The sequence below is a fragment of the Mesoplodon bidens genome (genome assembly GCF_964165515.1).
Source record: "Mesoplodon bidens genome assembly, chromosome: 7".
Classification (NCBI taxonomy): Eukaryota; Metazoa; Chordata; class Mammalia; order Artiodactyla; family Ziphiidae; genus Mesoplodon; species Mesoplodon bidens.
The window spans coordinates 14,748,094-14,765,643 of NC_138164.1; the positions used below are offsets into that span (position 1 = coordinate 14,748,094).

Genomic DNA, 17,550 nt, shown 5'->3' on the forward strand with positions numbered 1-17,550 from the left:
TGTGGACTCAAAGTGAAGTGCTGGGTGGGCTGACTGAGGACTGGCTGTGCCAGACACACACACCTCTTTTTGTTTTGTGAAGTACGGGTAGGTCAAAAGAATATTCTGGACCTAGGAAGAGGAGTTTGGTGTGGCACTCGTCATAACTTTTCATGGCATCCCTGTGGACAAGCTGGATGGTATCCAATGAGGAGCATTTGTAACAGAACAAAGACCAAGGGGGATGAATCCCTAACGATTGCCATCAATCTGGAGGAAAAGTTCTCAGGACATGGGGACCCCCCTGTTCTTTCTAAGATGCATTCTCAGTGACTTGGGTGAAGATGTGGAGGACATACTAAATAAGATTTGTGAATGACCTAAAGCTACAAGGGGGTAATAAATACCTTGTATAATAGTAATAAAAAATAATAGCTCATACTGTATAGCACTTACCATGTTCCAGGCTTTGTTCTAACACATTGCATGTGTTAACATTTAATTTTTTCAGCATCCCAATGAGGTAGGTAATATCATTATTCCCATTTTACAGATATGTAAACTGAGGACAAAGAGATTAAGCTGTAGAACCAGGATTTACTCCCAGGCCATCTGACCCCAGAGTGTATGTTCTTAACTCCTTGCTGTGAAAGAAACATGATACAAAGCAATTTCACTGGACTAGAATTTTGGGCAGAACATGAGATGCAATCTAATAGGAAAACATGGGAAGTACTGTTTCTAGAATAAAAGTATTGAGACAGGATGAGGTGAGAGGTTTGTCACCAGCATGTCTGAAAAACTCATAGAGGTTTGATTGGCTGCATCCCAGCCTAAATCAACAGGGTGACAAGGCTCCCAAGAGAGCTCTGGGCAGTGACAGTCCGGTCAGTCCGTAGCTGGACTGACCATGTGTTTAAAAGGACATTGACAAAATGTGTATAAAAAAGACAGGCTCATGTGTTTAAAAGGACATTGACAAAATGAAGCAGGCCGTGGCAGAAAGGCAGGGGGTCAGGAGAGCAGAGTCCAGATACCTCTGAGTATAATAATATGTCAGCCATTGAGGGACGGTTGAAGTAACTGGAGATAAGTTGGGGGAGGGGTGATTATTGTCCTTGGACACCCAGAGGGTTGGCACATCATCAGGGGTGGACTGGCTGCACATCTCCAAAGGGGAGTACCAGGACCCATGGGCTGTGACAGTAAGAGAGGGACATTTCAGCCCAGGGCAAAGAAGCACTTTCTAGCCCTTTGGGCTGGTCAGCCCTGGGCCAGTGGCTGGAGCATTGTCTGGGGAAGTAGCACCTACCTTGCTTAGCACAGTGCTTGGTGTGCAAAAAGTGTTGGCAATTATTGTGGTTACAATGGTTAACTTCAGCATGTGAATCCAGAATCTACCACCTGTCAGGTGTATGATTCTGAGCAAGTCCTTTCACCTCCGAGCCTCAGTTTCCTCATCTGTAAAATGGGGATTATAAGGCCTATGTCAGACCATTGTTGAGGATGAAAATTCAATGTATTAAAAGCCGAACGTACATACTAGGTGCTAGTGAATGTGAATGTGTGGAACAGTAACCATAATAGCGGCCATTTCTTTCTTAAGCGCTTACTACGGGGCTATGTTAAGCCCATGGAAAGCATTCTCTCCTTTAATCCTCACACCTCCCACTCGAGGTCAGTGAGGAAACTAGAATTTGGATGATAGGAGAGCCCGGGTTTGCATCTAGGTCTGGCTGATTCAAGTGCATGACCGCAACACCACTCGCTGCCTCCCTGGGACTCAATGAATTATCTGGGACGTGAGAAGGAGTCAGAGTGGAGTTCGAAGGTGCAAGGGATATGCTCCATTGTTTCCCTTTTTATTCAAGTGTGCTTTCCTGGAGCCCTGGAGAGGGGAGATCGGCCCACCTAGTGATTCAGCCCCTGGCTCCCCGCCCCCATCCCCTTCCAGCCCCACTGCAGGCATTTGTCTTTCAGCCTATCTGACACTTTGTCCTGCTAATTGTGAGGCTGGAGGGCGTGCGCACTCTTGATGCCGTTCAGCCCTAATTAGAAGTTCCTGACAGCTTGTTTGGGCCCCTGTCAGGCTCTCTGACTGGCCTTGCACCAATAAGTAAAAAGGAAACTAGCTATCTGCTCTGTACCTGGATGCCTGAGTGTCACTCTGAGCAGCGTGTGCGGGCGGCGGGCGCTCACTGGCTACTCCTAGTCTGGGACTCCTATTCCCTGCTAACTCTGCACCGGCGGGCCAGGTGGGCCCGCCCTCTGTCCCTCCAGGGTTCACCCAGGGCTCCCGTGCCTGGACCAGAAGGGACCTATTGACTGAGACTTGATACACCCTGGAAGGGGAGGTGGGGCAGACTGCTGGGACTTTCATATCCAGATTTCAAGTCCTTTCTGCCTTGGAAACCCCACATGTGTTCAGGGCCAGAAAGCCACAGAGCACAGTAGGCTTTTTTTTTTCTCATGATCTATTGCGTGGATAGGTGGGCACAGTGGGAGGCGGGGTTGGATTTTAAGTTGTTTTCGGTGATAAAGGAATGGTATAGCAGAGGCCTAAACCCCTGGACCTTTCTACCCACTGACCTGCCTCAAAGAATGCCTGGAGAGTTAAACAGTTAAGACACAAGGCTGTGAAGTTGTACCACCTGGGTTCAGATCTCTGTCACTGAAAAAGTATGTGCCCTTGGGCGAGTCATTTCACCTCTCTGGACTTAGTTTTGGCATCTGTAAAATAGGAATAATAATAGAGTTATAAGGATTAAATAAAAACATCAGAATGTACCTGATTCCTAGGAAACACTCTACAGATGTCATCTAGGAGTATTATTATTTTTACAAGACCTTTAAGTAGAACAATATAATTAAGTAGTTTGCATTCCAGCCACACTGCATATTAAATTTATGATCTTGGGCAAGAAATCTAACTCTGATCCTGAATTTATTTCCAAAAATGAGTATAAAAACAGTACCCATCTCCTAGGGTTATTATGAAAATTAAGTGAGATTATGTCCCTAAAACACTTAGCACACGGCACCCCCCCAGAAGAGGAATCAGCAAACTATAGCCCATGGACCTAATCAGGCCCATCACCTGTTTTTGTTAAAAAAAAAAAAAAAAAAACGAACACAGCCACACTCTTTCCTATAAGGATTGTCTCTGCTGCTTTGGGGCTACAACAGTACAACTGAGTCTGGCTCACAAAGCTGGAAGTATTTCTTATCTGCCCCTTTTACAGAAAAAGTTAGCCAACCCCTGGCCTAGAACTTAGTAAGTGCTCATCAATGCTAGCTGTTGTTATTAACAGGTAATTGTCATTGTAATCCCCATGCTGCTTCACAGAGGAGTTTGGAGGCCAAGCTTGCAGTAACAGGTAGCTTCTAAGACTTTCTAGCCAGAGAGGGTTTTTTCCAAAGGTCTTATATGGTAGAGGGGATTTTTTGATTGTTCATCTGGCTTGTGTGCATTTTTAGAAAGGAAAACTGGGCGCGATATTTAGTGTAGCCATCCACCTTCCCCCTGAGTCACGTGTTTTCTGTTTTAAGGAATATCAGTAATTGGTAGCCAATGGATTAATCAATTAATCTCATTGATGAATTCTATCAGTGAGGGAACTTTCATTCCCTTCTGCACCTGCCCCCAAGAAAGCCCTTGCTGGATTTCAGATATCCAAAGCTATCTGCATAATCGGACAGAGGCCACTGCTGCTGGGCTTAGAACTGAGTTTGTGGTCCCCTCCACACACTTCATCCTCCCAGTATAGGGGCTTGTGAAGGGTCCTGGGAGCTGCCTCGAGGTCATACAGGCCAGGAGAACCCTGCCCATTCGCAGCAATTCAACACACACGGGGAGGGCCGGCGGGGCTCAGGGGATGCCCCACTGACCTCACGTACAGCCAGGCTATTATCACTTAATTTTTACACTGTGTTCGGGACACTGGTCCGCCTGCCAGCGATGTGCGGCCGTTAAAATATTAACGTCTGGCATGTGGCAAACATTTAAAATATGCTAAGACAGGGGAGCTGCTGAGCCAGGCCTGTTGACATACTGCCTCACCTGGGTGTTGTTTGCTATGTAAATGCCGAGAATTCCTCCCCCAAGTTGGAACCTGCACTTCTGTCCTGGCCTCTCCTTTCCTCCTGTGACCTGATGGGCGATGCGGGTTTGTTTCCTGGCCAGCAGTGCCTCACGGGGCAGTTCTCCGAGAACAGGCCAAATGGGTGTGTCTCAGTGCTAGTTACCAGGAGGTCTTTGAAAGGGCTGGTGTCAGGGTATTGTCACTGGCAGCTCCCGGTGGGGTAGGGGATGCTGTGAGACCAGCCCTGGTCCAGGCACAGCAGGGCGCCCAGGGTGGACGTGGCCACTGCTAGCCGGGAACTCACAGTTCACAAGGGGGGTTGACACCGTTTCCCAGTGCCCAGCCCACAGCAGAGCAGGCAAGGCAAGATACCCACAGTGGGCTCTGACCCTCCGGTGCTGGGAACGACCATCGCTGGCTGATCAAGACCATCTCTTTTGCTGATTTCTGAGCAGCTTCACACTGCTTATCACACAGGAAGCCCACACAGGAAGTCACACAGGAAATCAGTTGGAACCACCTGAGATGAAACCAGTTTGTCGTCTTCAGAGTTTGTTGTCTTCTTTGGTAGAGGAAATAAGTGATAGCAGGGAAGTTCTGATGAAGTGCTGAAGGGGCTCTGGGGTGGGTGATGGAGCCCTTTGGGATGCAGAGAGACAAGCCTTCCTGGAGGAGGTGACCTTTGGGGTGGGGAAAGAGGACAGCTCAGGTAGAGGGTGTGTTTGGGCAAAGGCTCAGAGGCAGGAGTACGCAGGGCGAGGGCAGGATTGACAAGCAGTGTCCTTGGCTGTTTTTGCTCTACCATGTGGTAGGGGCCAGCCCGCCCAACCATCCCAGTGGTGGAGGCTCAGGGCTGTCTCTCATCTTTGGCTTCTCCCAGCGGGGTTTCTTTCACTGATACAAACCTCAGGAGATCCTTTCCTCCTGCTAGGAGTGAGTCTCCTTCCCAAACTAAAGAGTAAACTAGTGCCACAAACCCAGACTCAGGCACATCTAGGATGGGCACTCTGGCCTCTCCAATCATCTAGCCAAGGGTTGGCAGACTTTTTCTGTAAAGGACCAGAGAGTAAATATTTCAGGCTTTGCGGGTCATATGGTCTCTGTTGCAACTCTTCATCTCTGCCATGTGGAGCAAAAGCAGCCGAAGACAATCTGTGGACCAGCGTGTGTGGCTGTGTGCCCCAGAGACTTTATTTATGGACACCAAAATTTAATAATGTAATATTTATGTGTGGTGGAACGTTATTCTTCTTTTGACTTTTTTTAAAACCATTTCAGCCATGTAAAAACCATCCTTAGCTCCCGGGTTGCACAAAACAGTGAGCAGGCAGAACCTGGACTCCTGATATGGTTGGACCGTCTTGTCTCAAAGTTGGTTGGCACTCCTGACTTCTGGCTCCCCTGGGCTTCCCTCCCCACTCTTGCTTGGTGCGCTCACCTGTTCCCACAGATGGGCTGGTTTTGCAGAGCTCACGCCCTAATGTGGAGTAGGGAAGCTAGGGTAGAGTTGGCCGGGTTAGGCTTTTAAAAAGAAAAAGCTAGAGTCCTTGTGGAGTGATAGCTCTACAAGCTGGCTCTGCCCTTTCCTAAGACCTCAGTGGTCAGAGGGAGTCAAAGATGGGGCAATGGAGGCCCAGAGAGGGGAGGTGATTTGCTCAAGGTTGCTCAGTTAGTTCACAGCATAGCTGGGATAGGACCCCTGCCCTCCAGGCCTGGGTTCTTTCCACTTGACACAAGATAAAAGGGCCTCCAGGTTAAGCAACTTCTTGTCCCCCCACTCTAGGCTGTCAGGAAGCGGCCCTGGCCTTTGCTACTGTGATCGCTTATGCCCACTTGCTGCATCTTTCTGAGAAAAGAAGGACACAGCCAACGGGCCCCAGTGTCGAGTGGTAAAGGGAGAAGTAAACCATGATAAATTGCTGCTAAAGCTGCTGGGTGACTGAGATAAAGCCTTGATTGTTTGGGCAGCATAAATCAACACCCTGAGTTGGATGGGAAATAAAGCAATAATTTAAATCTATTTTCAGGGTCTTGTAGGCTGAGTGACCTACCAGGAATTGATATCTGAGGATGGAATAATAGATGGGGAAGGTTATAGATGGTTAAACCACACCAAGTGGATATCTCTGTACTCCCTAGGCTTGTCGCAAGCCCAGTGGGTGGGCTCCAGGCAGAACCATAACTCCTGCCCCTGCTCTGTAAAGAGATCCCAATAATCTACCTACCTGCCGTCTTCCCCAGCCAGCCCCCCCACAGACAGCCTCTGCCCCTCCTGCAGGCATCCCTTCCTCATCACACTTCATGTAGGGACTCTTTGTGAGGCCCTGTGCTGGGCACAGAGATTCAAAGATGCACAAGACAAAATTAGCATTACTAGATTGTAAGTTCCCTAAGGTCAAGGACTATGGCTGTCTAGCTCACCACTACATCTGCCATGCCTGGGACAGTGCCTGGTACGTAGTAGGTGCTCAATATATTTTTTGGGTGAATAAGAGACTGAACAAGGCCGCCAGAAAGTCACAATGAAGTACATTAACTGCTATACAGAGAATGCTCCATGGCAGGGGCACAGGGGAGCCGAGAAGTGGTGAGGATGCCATTGTTGTCGGTAGATCTCAGGAGGGGTAGGAAAGTTGAAGAAGTGGTGAAACCTGGGCTGAGTCTTGAGACAGGAGGAGAGGTGGTTAGGGGGCCAAGAAGGGAAGGAGGGCACTCCAGGTGGAGAGAACAGCCCACGCAAAGGCCTGGAGGAGGTAGCACTGCTGCTTCTGAAACCAGAGAGCATCAGGATCTTGAAGAAAGTGGGGCCGAGCCAGGGAGTTATGGTTTCCAATTTCAATTCATAGTTTCCTACACGACTTTCTCTTTACCAACCACCCTTCATGCGGTTTCTTAGTTTGTGATAATCCATGCGGTGGGAGGGTGGGCACAGTTGCATGTAAGCATGGTATAATAGAAGGACACTTGGGCTGGTCAGGGGCCCAGGGTTCTAGTCCAGTGGTGTCATTATGTAGCTCCCTGGCCTCAGGCAAGTCCCTTTGAACCTCTCTGGCTCTTCTTTTCCTCCTGGGGAAAATGACAAGATCGGAAGTGTTCCATTAGACAGCCTTCCGGGCTCTTGCTGATGTTTTAAATCATTTCTGGGCATGTACCACCTGCCGAGGCTGAGATGCTCTCTCGGCCCCTAACCAAGGGTTAGGCACTTAGTAGACTTTAATAAATACTTGGTGATGGGTGACTTTGGGGCAGATTTCCCTGTCTTTCCGAAAAGGGAGAAAGATGAAGTTCCCCAAGATATACTGGATCTATAGATGGTCTGTAGTCTTTATCCAAACTTCAGTAACAATAAGGCCAAAATAAACACAGGTGACATTGCATGTACAATGCACCAGAGAGTAGTCCAAACCCCTTAGTGCATTAAGTCATCTAATCCCAACAAGAACCCCAGGGGGTAGGTGCTATCACTATCTCCATTTCACAGACCCAGACAGATGGGCTAACTTGCCCAGCACCATGCAGTTACTAAGTGGTAAAGTCAGGGTCTGGACCAGGCAGTCAGGCCCAAGAGGCTGAGCTGCTAACCAGGCTGCTGTGGCCGTTGTGCTGACCTGAACGCGTGCTGCCCCTAGACTGTGGGAGGGACAGGTGCAAAGATGAGCAGCCCGGGGATGCAGTTCCAGGGGCTGCCCTCAGCAGCAGAGTCTGGGGTGCTGGGGTAATTCCACCTCCACTATCTCCACACGGCCTGTGGCCACTGATTCTACAAAGTGTCGAGATGGATGAGTTCCACAGGATCTGTCAAGGCCCGACAAGGGGATACACTTGAACTGGTGACGGAGGCCGTAAATTTTTATGTTCTTTATGTTTGTTTTGTTTGGTGTAATTAACGGATCTATTAAGCTTAATCAAGCTCTGACCTCTTTTATAACCATTAAAAATCAGGTCAAGTAGCTCTGGGAGGGTGGTTGGTGTCATTTTTCAGGCCTCCCTGGAAGGGAGTGGTCATTCCCTGGAGTGAGGTCTCAGAAATGGGGTACCGGGCAGGAGGAAGGAGGAGGCCGACATGGGTCCCAGGGGACTGATTAGGGACGGGATCGGAAGCTCTCAACAGGGCATTGGGAGCGGAAGGGAAAGGAGCCATGGGGAGGCTGAGGCAGGGAGCCTTGTTGTGTGCCCCACTCTGGTGATGCTTAATCATTTGTGTTTCTGAGTTCCAGGTTGGGGTTTGCAGCAGAAAAGGGTGTAAGCAACAGAATTTCTCATACTTTAACCTCTTTGCCCTACAAGTGACTCCCTGAGAAATGAACATGCTCCACACAGCACCATGATGGGGGCTGGGCACGGGGAGGGGCAGGTTGGGGGGTAAGGAGAAGACGGGAGGAACCGGAGGAGGAGTTGGGAGGTGCAGACAGAGCATGGAGCTGTGATGACGGTGTCTCTTCTCCACCTCTGCTCTCTCTGGTTTGGTGAGCAGAGTGACTGAGTGTGACTGAGCAGGGTCGCAGAAGCTCTTTCTTGGCTATTAGGATGAATGGATCCCTGGGCTACCAGCAAGGATGCTGTGGGTCTGCGTGTGCTTTCATAATAATAATAATAATAAAAAGAAACTAAAAAAAAATACCATTCTCCATCATTAAAATGCAGAAGCAGATAAAGAGCAGCTCCTGTGTAATTACCAAAAATTCTTATTTCCATAAGAAACCAGCACTTCATAAACGTTCCAGCCTGAGCCTTTCTCTCCAGGGAAACTGGATTTCTATGAATATAAAAATTTGGTAATTGCCCCTTGAAACTGTGCTTTTCTGTGTTAATGACTAGCAGAAGCTTGCTTTTGCTTACAGCCCCAAATGGAACAGTTTCCTTCCCCATTATGAGGTCACTGAGTACCCCCACCATCACACACATGATACCCATTAGGGCCTCAGGACTTAGGTTTCAGGAGAAGTGATTTCTTCTCAGGGGAAGAAGGGAGTGGGAGAGGGCCTGCCAGTCAGGAGCCTAGTTCTGCGTTTTCCCAGTTGCATTTGTATTCTCCCTTACCATAGGTATACATTTTACTTCAGTGCAACATGCTTTTTAAACATGAGATAAAATAAATGCACTATTAGATTAAAAAATATACAGCATTATGTAGCTCATAATGCCATGGTAGATTTTAAACCTCTAAAAGCATATGCATTAAAGCAATTTTCTAAACTAATATAACAAGAGGTCCACAAAAACGCTACAACATTTGATGATAGTTGCCATCTTAAGTTGAGGATAATGATGTTAACAAATGTAATGGGAGTAATGAGTGGAGATTCAAAAAGCTGCTTTTGTTTAATTTTTTGTAATGCAAATTAGTTTGCGAATGAAAGAGGGGGGAATGAGGGGGAACCCCTCTTATTTGAAATAAATCTTAATCCTAGCTGATGATAGGCCAGTAGGAAGCAGGAGTGGCTTCACTGTGGAATTAAACAATCTGGAGATGCAACTGTTAAGGTGATGGTGATGAAATTAAGAAAAACAACAACAACAAAAACGGAGCTACAGAACCGAATCTTCTTTCTTGAGCCTGGAATTCCAGATGTTTCAACTAAGAGGCCTCCAGATGCCACGGGTATTGCCCCTGGAGTTATCTGTGCCAGGGATTGGAGACCTGTTCCTGGTGGACCGAAGCGGGGGGGGACTCCTAAACCCAGTTTTAGGAGCAGCTGGTGTAGGGAGAAAGGGGTGGTGAGGATGGGAACTGCCTTGGACCTTCACCCAAGGCCAGGTTGCTCTATGAGATCCTGAGTTACTTTATCAAGCCCTACACTGGTTCCATTCAGGGACTTCAGCAAGCTATTCTACCCTCAGTTCTTCTCTTCTGTAGAATGGGAGCAGCAATGGGTACTCATAGCACTTTTTTGAGGGTCGTAGGATTCACATCTTAATTTCTCAAAAGAAAGGAGGGTGGCACAAAGCAGAGCAGGCATACCTTCTCCCAGCCTCATTTTTCTTTGCCTCTGGCTGAGCTCAGCCTGCCCTGCAAGGCAGAAATCATAACCACAACTTTGATACACAGGAAAAAGCCTGTTCAAGAATGTCGTCTTGGAAGTCTCCTCTGCGCTCCCTCAGGGGTGCACTCAGTTTTCCTAGTTTTCTCTAGAGAAGGCAGGGGCAGCAAAGCTTGAGCCACTGGATACGCTTCTCTAAGAATCTGTGGATCTTGGGAGCCGGGGCAGGTGTAGACGGAGAGCAGCCCTCTCTGGGTATAGCTACGTGACCTTGAGCTGATGACAGATACCATGTGGGTCAGGGCTTGGTATGCTCTTTCTTTCAAGTATGTTCCACTTCCCCAATTAGATTGTCAACTCTTAGAGGCCAGGGATGCTACTGTATCTATGGTATTGTCCACGGGGGCCTATCCAGTACATGGGCTCAATAGACACTGCCTAACAGTGTCTATTACTGAACTCTTTATATGCAGGCACTTTTCTCTAAGTGCTTTACAAAATGCATTTCATAATTATCCCTATTTCACAGGTGGGGAAACTGAGTCACAGAGAGGCTAAGTCTCACAGCTTGGAAATGGCAGAGCTGGGCTTGAAACCAGGAGTCTGCTTCACTGGTTCTAGTCCCTAAGGATTGTGCTGGATGCATTTTTGGGTTGCTAAAGTTGGGGGAGGGGGCTCCTTGCCCAGGAAGTGTGTCAGATCCCACTGCCCACAGCCAAGAAGGCATGACTGGAGGACAGCCCAGTCCAAGAGGGCTGCCTGCTGGCTACAGGCAGGTTTGGGGGCATGAAATTATTTTTAGGGAGAGTATTATAAAATGATATGATTTTGAGAGGGTACAGAGAAGTGGGGAATATGACTTACAGTCCCTACCTTGCCTAGTTTACAGCTTTAATTAATCTGAAATTGCAACATACGTTTTTATGATTAGCAGGGATATCTCAGTGAGCAGAGAAGGAACATTTAACTATGATCTCAAGATGAATCGGGGAGATGAGCTATCCATGCAATAAACAAGGCAGTGTTAGAGAAAGCAAAGTAAATGCAAATCCCAGGCCATCAGAACAGTAATCCGTCAGCAGGATGAGGCCTTCCTAGACCTGTCCCTTGCAGAGGGGACAGCCATCCTTGTACCAAGGGCAGCCTTGAACTGAGGCTGGGTGAGGTCCAGTGACTTATTCTTTGTATGTGTTACCAAGGAGGCCCAGCCAAGGAGCAGAGACACTGAGCCAGCTCCCTGCTTCTTGCTCCTTTGGTCTGGGTCTGTCCCATTGTCATTGTCACCTTCAGGGACTGACTCCTCAGGGACCTGGGCCAGATCCTTGGGGGGGGGTCTCAACTTTCTCATAACTGCTGCTGAGGCTGAGGGGTCAGGAGACTTGCCTGTTGCCCTAAAGATGCTGAATACTGGCTTCTTTTTTACAAAGACATACCCCAGAGCCAGTGAACTGAGAAAGAAGAGGCTAGGGGTAGGGAGGGGTGGGCTGTGGTCATGCAACCATCTCTCTCTCCACGAAATTTGTTGAAATAAATAGCCACTTAAAAACCCCTTTTGGGGTTTCCCTGGTGGCGCAGTGGTTGGGAGTCCACTTGCCGACGCAGGGGATATGGATTCGTGTCCCGGTCCGGGAGGATCCCACATGCCGCAGAGCGGCTGGGCCCATGAGCCATGGCCGCTGAGCCTGCACGTCCAGAGCCTGTGCTCCGGCAATGGGAGAGGCCACGACAGTGAGAGGCCCGCGTACCGAAGGAAAAAAAAAAACCCTTTTGGCTAATTTTATGGTCTGAATGTTTGTTCCCCTCCCCACCAATTTCATATGTTGAGGCCCCCGCTGCCCCCATGTGACTGTATTTGGAGATGGAACCTTTAAGGAAGTAATTAAGGTTAAATGATGTCATAAGGGTGGGGCCATCATTCAGTAGGATTAGTGCCCTTATAAGAAGAGGCACCGGCTGTGACAAAGTGAAAGAGCGGCATGGACATATATACACTACCAAACGTAAGGTAGATAGCTAGTGGGAAGCAGCCGCATAGCACAGGGAGATCAGCTCGGTGCTTTGTGACCACCTGGAGGGGTGGGATAGGGAGGGTGGGAGGGAGACGCAAAAGGGAGGGGATATGGAAACATATGTATATGTATAACTGATTAAATTTGTTATAAAGCAAAAAATAAAATAAAATAAAATAAAATAAAAAAAAGAAAGGGAAGTCATAAATATCACTACTGGCCTCATGACCTATTACAGAAATAAAGTCTATGGACTGTAAAAAAAAAAAAAAAAAAGAAAAAAAAGAAGAGGCACCGGAAGGCTCGCTCTCTCCTTTCTCTGCCATGTGAGGACACAGCAAGAAGACAGCCAACTGCAACCCAAGGAGACCACCCTCGCCAGACACTGAGCCTGCTGGCATCTAGGTCTTGGACTTCCAGTCTCCAGAACTGTGAGAAAACAAATTTCTGAGATTTAGGCTACCCAGCCTGTGGTATTTTGTTATGGCAGCCCAAGCAGATTAAGACAGCTACCACCTGTTCCACGATGGCTAATAGCTGACTGGACCACAGATTGTATCTTCAGATTCAGGCTGTATCTGAAGTCCTTTAGTAAGGTATCAAGTTTGGCATCAGTCAGGTATCTCATTTCAGTTTATTCCAGAATGAAAAGTCCATGAGCTGGGTATTATCAATGTCCTCATCTCACAGATGAGGAAACTGAAGCTCAGAGAGTTTAGATTTCCTGCCCAAGTCAAAGAGCTAGTGAGGACACTTGAAGGAGGTTCTCCAACTCCGACAGGCTGATCCTGGGATAGGACTCTGGCCTTGGACAAAATCAGGATGATTTACTGGGTGGTGCATTATGGGAGCCTGCACCCCTGCCCACCCCCAACTCATGCTCTGTTAGGTGTCTGGGTCCCTGGAGTGAGATTGAAGAGAAAGCCTTGTGATGGATAGAGGGGCTTGCTCCTTGGGAGGCCCTCCCACCCTCCAGCAGGACCCACATAACCTTGGGCCTTGATGGAACGGTATTGTTCCATCCGGTGCCACGTGCCACCTCTGACACACACCCCCTCCCACATCTTCAGAGTGCCTGAGAACACCCACTCTCTGGACAGTGTGTATCCCTTCTGAAGATGAAACTATCAGGAATGCCTTTGTGCAAAGGAACATATCAATTCCACAAAAGCAAACTATCAGCCACTAACATTTCCTGAGGGGTTACTACGTGCCAAGCCCTGAATATTTACTATTTCATGTGACTCACACAGCAGTCCTCTGAATTAGGTATTACTATTATCCCCACTTTATGAAAAAGGAAATTGAGGCTGAGAGAGGTAAGAAATCTCCCCCATATCAGACGGAATTTACTTGGTCTGGGAGGAGGAGGAGAACTTTGGGTAACTAAGATAGTCTGAGATTTGACATCAAGCCCACTTTACAGCAGGGCTGTCCAAAGAGATGGGGCATCTTTGCAAGTAGTGGGTTTCGTGTCACTATACGTTGTCCATCAGAAGGGAGACACTCCCCTGCTTTGGAGGGGATAACGTGACAGAGCTGTAGCTTTAGGTGTTGGGATTGAATTGGACGGGTTGGAAGTCCCTTCCAACTGTGAGTCTCCTTGATTCTGCACAATTAGTGTGGAAAACTGGGTGTCACACTCTCCTATTCGTGGGATCAGGAAGTGTAGGGCACAAAGGGAGGCAGGATATATTGGAGATGTGGTTTGTCCTGTGCAGCTCACAATTCTCAAATTCACCATCTCCCTAATCCAGTCTATGTCTTCACCTCTTGGTGAGTCTACACGGGGAGCCCAGTCTCTGCTTGAACCGCTCAGGGATGGAGAGGGTACTCAAGCCCATTCCCCAAGACTGGAAAGATGGCTTCACGATACTGTTTTAGAAGCATCTGGTCTACCTGCCTTCAGGCAACTCAGAAATCTTCCTCTGCCTGCATTTTGGCATGCCTAGGAGTGGGCTAACTGTGCTGGCTTGGTAAGACAACTGGAAGACTGGCTTGGGAGGCAGTCCCTTTGGGAGGAGGTTGGAGGAGCACAGAGGAGAGATAGCCAAGAGTACCTCCAAGATCATTCACTTCTTGATCATCCACATCATTCCTCTCTTCTTTCCTCTAGGAGCCAGGAAAATGGTTCTAGCTTTAAAAAGGTGGTATTTATTTAATCACCTGAAATTTCAGCTGATTCTGGGCAGTGAAGTGACTGCCCCTAATGAGTGTTCTCCGTCACAAACATCCACTTGCCTATTACCACGTACCTGCTGAGCTGAGGGTCAATCATTTCAGGGACTTGGAACATTGGCTCCCACAAAGTACAGGCTTTATAGGTAATCTAAACACCCCCAGTCACCACTGGAAGCCAAGCCAAGCAAGACTACATGCTGGAGGAGGAAGAGAACTAGATTCTGTTTGCACCCGTGCATGGGTGCACCCATTCGTACTTGAGTCTGGGCCCATTTGCAACGATATATTTTCACATGTGAGTTGGTCACAGAGGCATGTGTCTTCAGAGCTGGAACACTGGCCTCATGATGTTGCTTCAGAAGGTCTTTGATCTCCCTCTTCATTTTGCAGAGGAGAGAACAAAGGCCTAGAGCCAGGGCTGTCAGCCTGTGGTTCATGAACCCGTCGAGATTCTATGGGATTTGATTCTAGGTCAGTAGTTCTGTGAAGACTCCATGAATCCACACTTTTAAATAAGGGCCCCGGGTGATATTTACAATTGAGCGAGTTTGGGAAAACTGAGTTAAGGGACTCCCCAAGACACTAGTGGCTGAAGTGGGGCTAGACACGAGGCCTCGTGCCTCTGCACACGCTACACGTGTGTGTGCAGATGGGGGAGTTTGCTTAGACACAGAAGTGTTTGAACAGATGCGCCTGCCTTCGTGGATGGCTGCCACCCTCCTGGCTCGCAGTTCACTGGGAAAAGCCAGTCTGGCCCAGAACGCGTGTGATGAAAGGATTCGTCGTACAGAGGGTCTTCCCGTTCATACCTCTGCCTTCTAGCCCTTAGTCCTGCTGGACTATCTAAACACTGAGCTCTGATTGCTTTCCTCTCTGGGAACAGGGCCGCACTGAGTCGTGGGAGAGTTAGGAGTGATCCGAACTCTGATCTCTATCTGCTTATAAGCTTCAGTTTCTCCCAGTATGAAATAGAGGCAGATTTGAAACCAACCATCCAACCAATAAAATTAAAACCTAGGCAAGACCTTCCACTAGCAGAGACTGCTCACTGCTAAGCAGTAAGTTGGAAGAGAAAAGGTGAGCCTGCTGGAGAGGGGTGATTTCGGTGTCCATAGCCAGCCGGGGGAAGTTGGGATCAGTATGAGGAGATGGGGAAGTCAATGGTTGATTGAGGGCCCTTCATTCATAGTGGTCTCCCCAAAATAATGCTCACTGGGCCGAGACACCCTCATGTTTCCAGCTATATCAGGACCTGTGAGACATTGGAAGGAGCGTACATTCTGAGGTCGCTCTGCCTACCTTACTAACAGAGTTTGAGGGTGAGTCCCACTCCTAAGCACAACTCTTCTGTGCCAGGCAGGGTACCATGCGCATCACCTTGCATGGTATATATTCTGCCCCATTGTACAGATGAGAAAGTTGAGCCTCAGAGAAGTTAAGCACTGGTGTAAGGTCATGCTTCCCTCCCTAGCCTGCTTCCCATCTCCCCCACTACTGAACACATGGGAACTTAGATTTTCACATTTCACTAATAAAGAGAGAAAACATTTTGAGACTCTGGGAGGAGGTGAGTGGAAGTAATAAGACATTCACCTGTGTGAGATCGTTTAGTTATGGTTCTGCTTAGAGACAAGTGGATGGACAAGACATGTGGTTGAGGTGATTCGGACCCTTACCTGGCTGAGTCTCAATTTTTCCACTCCTAACTGGAGATAGTTCCAGGCTGCTCCCATGATGACTTAGAGCCTTGAAGAAGTCCCTTGTTTATCACAGAGGGTATCTACTGTACAGAACATATGTTAATCATGATAGATGGTGGGGGTGAGAAGAAGAGGAATTTTTAGCAGGGAAAGAAAATCTTTCTCTTCCATGTCTCTCGAGGGTGGAAGTGTCTAGTTTCTAACAAAACTTAAAAATTTTAAATTTATCTTCAAAGGAAAACAATATTCCTACTTAGAGTGAATTGCCTTTGGATTAGGATTGTCCAAGACCAATTTAGACTCTCAGGTTAGATTTACCTGCCACCCAGCACGAACCTGGCTTCTGTAGCCATCTGAGTATTCTCTGAGAATGCAAACTTATTTTAATAACGGCCGAAGCAAAAGAAAATGAGAAAGATGATTCTGCTGGGGGTGGGGAATCATTTATTGCCCATCAAAAGCAAACGCACACTATTTCTAGGTTATGCATTGTAGGGGGTTGTCTGCATTCTCCACCCCTCCCCAGCCCCCGGGCTCCCCTCCCCCGGCGTGGGTACCGGGGGCTGACACACCGCACGCACATCCGGGGCGCACAGGCAGACCTTGACTGTGCTCTACTTAGCTCACTGCCTTCACCACCCACCTAATGCACACGGGGAAATGGAAACACTTTTCCAACATTCCCCTGAATGAAGAGTTCTCTGCTAGTCACCACCAGCCTGGCTGGGCCCCGGGTGGATAGTACCATCCCCGCAATGAGGTACCAAAATAAATGTCTTTTGAGGCACCATGGGGAAATATGCTGAGACTCGCATACAATTAAAACAGTTATTAATACTCGCATTGTTCCTGGGGTGTGGGTGTGCGTGGCATCTACCTTTTCCCTTTGGCTGGAGCGAAACAAGAGAACATATGTTCTCATCGCTGGGACTTCCAGCCCAGTCACTGGGAGGAAGGCAAAGTGTACAGAAACTCAGCCCCTCCTCCAGCTCCTGGCATCTCCGCCAAACTGCCTGGCCTGGCCTGGCCTGCGACGTCTGGGCTGTGGATGTCCGCGTTTTAACCATAAGATTTTTTCAGACGTCAATTTTGCCATCAGTCTAAACACATTTTTTAAGTGTGTGTATGGTATGGGAGGGGGTGAAGGTAGGGACGGGGCCCAGGGAGAATGAAAGGAATAGACCGACTGGCAGATACTCTGACCCACCTTGTCGGGCTATAGGCAGAAAAAGGAACAGATGTGAGGGTGCTTTGAGGTTTTCAGGGAATAAGTCTGAGGAATGATAATTAAGTCTTTATCATTTTTTTTTTTTTTACTAAATTTCATTATCATCATCTTGCCTGGTTTGCTTTGGGTCAGCCTGTTTTTCCTTCTTTCCTCCCTTCCTTTCTCCCTCCCTCCCTCCCTCCCTCTCTCTCTTCCCCTCCCTCCCTCCCCCCTTCCTTCCTTTCTTTTTTCTCCCTCTTCCTCTCATTTTCTCCTTTTTTCATAGGAGTGAGGAGCAAGAACTTTGAAGTCTGCTGTGTGATCCTAGACAAATTATTTAACCTCCTAAACCTCAGTTTCCTCATCTATAAGTGGGCATAATAATTCTTGTGAGAATTAACCTAGGTCATA

General features: G+C 48.1%; 1 protein-coding gene across 1 annotated transcript in view; it reads left to right on the top strand.

Annotated features, from left to right (window-relative positions):
• Positions 1–17,550, top strand: part of DSCAML1 (DS cell adhesion molecule like 1) — a gene marked incomplete at its 3' end in the record, with an annotated part of 343,503 nt that overhangs the window by 71,089 nt on the left and 254,864 nt on the right. The window lies entirely within an intron of this gene.